Here is a 3,005-nt window from a genome sequence, read left to right on the forward strand (position 1 = left end):
CTACCTACGCCAGACGTGGCCAGAACAATTATTAATTGTTGGAGGGAACATGTATGCTCCTAAGAGATATTACTTATCTTCAATTTAATATTTGTTAAGTAACTGATAGAAGTGAGCTTTCAACTTATCACTTTAGTTGCACAATATAACTGTTGAGGAGCCAGGCCTAAAACTTCGATGGCTCACGCTTTCAGGCTCCCAACATCGACAAAAAAGTTCACAAACTCTTTACCGTCGGCAGAAAACACAAACTAACAAAAAAACTGCATTTCGAATGCAGTATCGAAGGAGCCAATACATTCAATCAGCTGTTCAGTTATAAGCCGTTTCCCAGCACAAATGTTCCTTCCAAAAAACACATCACAATAGCCAATTTACAATAATTCACAATTCTTTAATATACATTATAATTACAGGTTCACAATATTACAAAAAAAAAACATATATTTCTTATCAATTACACATAACATTCAATAAACTAAAATTACTCCGTTTTCCTCCGTCTGGCCAGTCCAATAATGTTTCCGTGGTGGTCCGATAACAACTGATTCTGCTCCGCAGAATTCTAGTTTTCCGACGCACTGCTAGTGATGCTATTGCTCTCAGACCAGGGCGATGTTCTCCGAAGATGTTTCCATCGGCAGTGGTGAATTTCATTATCCGTTTTTATCCAAGGTTCTCATGTGGAGTGAACAGTGAATACACATGGATGCTGTTCTCTCGTTTTGGCTGCTTGCTGACGACTCGTACCAACCAATATGTTGCCGCGTCGGTTTGTTGATAAATCTCCCTTTGTTTTCGATCAGCTGATGTGAAGAATTGATCTCATAAATGCTGGGGATCTAGGGATGCCACGTTAGTCCCGAACAATAACTTACTCGATGCTAAGGATAATAATAGTACAGTGACGTCTCGATTATATCACTGGGCCTTTATATTATATTTTATATGTTTTATTATATTTTATATTTTTATTTTATATTTTCTTATTGCGTAATTTTTGGCGTTTACCGTCTACCGTCTTTTGAAAATCCCTCGTATTACTTTCAAATGTTCGGAATTAACATGTATGGGTTATTCTGAGCAACTCTCTCCTTGATTGTGTGAAATGAGATGCACGATCTGTGCCGTTTTTTAAGTTTGGATCGTGTACGAGACAGTATTGGATTGTTGTTAATTGTTTGAGTTCCATTTCAAGGTAGCCGGTTTTGGAGAAATTAAAATACAGTGGCTTATCCAAAGCACAAATCGCTAAACAACACGGTATACATCGTACGATAAACAAAATGCTGACAGAGAAGAACAAAATTATGAATCAATCTGTTGTGAATTCAACATACAGTATAAGAAAAATAAAAAATATACTTCTGAAGCTAGAATTACCGTAATGCCATAATTTTAACAAAAGGTTCCGAATCTGAAAATTTAAAATATTGTATGTGAAGAAAAAATTTTGACCGATTTTCGGGCAATGGATAGTTACAAGGATTGAAAATCTTGATTTTACCGTTGACCATTCATATATTTGTGACGAATCTGGTTTATTTTTCAAAACAATGAATAATCATAATTCGTGCCATATTCCTATGTTTCTGATACTTAGAATCTGCTATTGATGATAATTGGAAGGTCAAAGAAACCTCGATGTTATACTTTTAGTGTAGTACCTAGGATCTCCTAATGGCTGGATGGCAAATATTTTATGAATGGCTCCAAAACCAGTTTGTGCCTGAAGTTCGTTTCTACCCCAAATTGAAGCTACAACCTTAATCCCACGTATCAATAGATAACGACGCAAACTAGTCGGAGATTTGATTCAAAAAGACTCCGAAACACCTCTTACGTCAAGTTTGTCGTGTTTGAGGTAACCTAGGGCCAATAGTTTTGCAACACGACAACGTTCGACCAAACACGTTGCGTGTAACTGAAAAAGCTCTGAAAAACCTGAGGTTTGAACTACTTCCACACCCTCCTTATTTTCCCGACGTATGATTTTTATTTTTTACTCCTATACTCAAGAGAGACCTAAAGGGTAATCATTACAGCTGGCACAATGAGGTGAAGGCAGTTATATCGTTCTGGGTTCGGGAAAAGTTAGAAGAGAGTTCAGTGACAGAAATATGTAATGCTTAGTCACCGTTAAGAAAAATAAATACATGATTTTGAAGGTAAAGATTTGTACTTCAATTTTTTTCCTACCCAATCTTGCTATTTGTATTTGTTCGTCCTCTACAAGCGTGTGTGCATTACCTATCAGCCTACCCTAGATTGATAAAAGCTTTTTTCTACTGCCGAATGGAACATCTATTGCTCGACCAATGAACCAGGGTTTGTTTCATAATATAAAACAAAACTCTACTGAGAAATACTTGAAATGACAATCATTTGCTCATATACACTGATACACTAAAGAAAAAACATTGATAGATGTAGTACCTTGACTATTTAAGTCCAACACGTTTTGTTAACCACAATCATCAAATCTTGGAAGCAAAAAAGTGCGGTGCAAAACATTTTTTAGTTTAAGAATACAAATTTAAAAAAAAAATTGTGAGGGTCTAGGACAAGACCGCATATCTTCGACGTAGAACTACGCAATTATATTATGCAATCCAATTGTTTACCACTTTGAATATTATTTTAGAATGCATAGAAATTTTTGTAATACATTATGTTCTTCGTTACAAATAAATTTGATGACCTTACTTTTAGGTTTGATATGATGCCTAGGACTACCAAAATATGTGAACGGAAGAATTGTCAAACGATCATTGTATTTTACATTTCCCTCTGAAATTACTGCACACCTCATGTTTACGTAGTTCTCGAACCGCGAAAGTTCATTCACCTCTAGTAGGGAAGCCGCGGGTAAGACGGACAGTGGGGGTATAATGGACAGGTGGTTGATTTGTATAGTTGCATTATGAATTTCAAATTTCCGGTGATGCGAAACCCTTCTACATGCTATTTCATAATATTTAAACCATCCAATGACAATTAATATT

The sequence above is a fragment of the Toxorhynchites rutilus genome, chromosome 2, assembly GCF_029784135.1.
Source record: "Toxorhynchites rutilus septentrionalis strain SRP chromosome 2, ASM2978413v1, whole genome shotgun sequence".
In the NCBI taxonomy this organism is placed as follows: domain Eukaryota; kingdom Metazoa; phylum Arthropoda; class Insecta; order Diptera; family Culicidae; genus Toxorhynchites; species Toxorhynchites rutilus.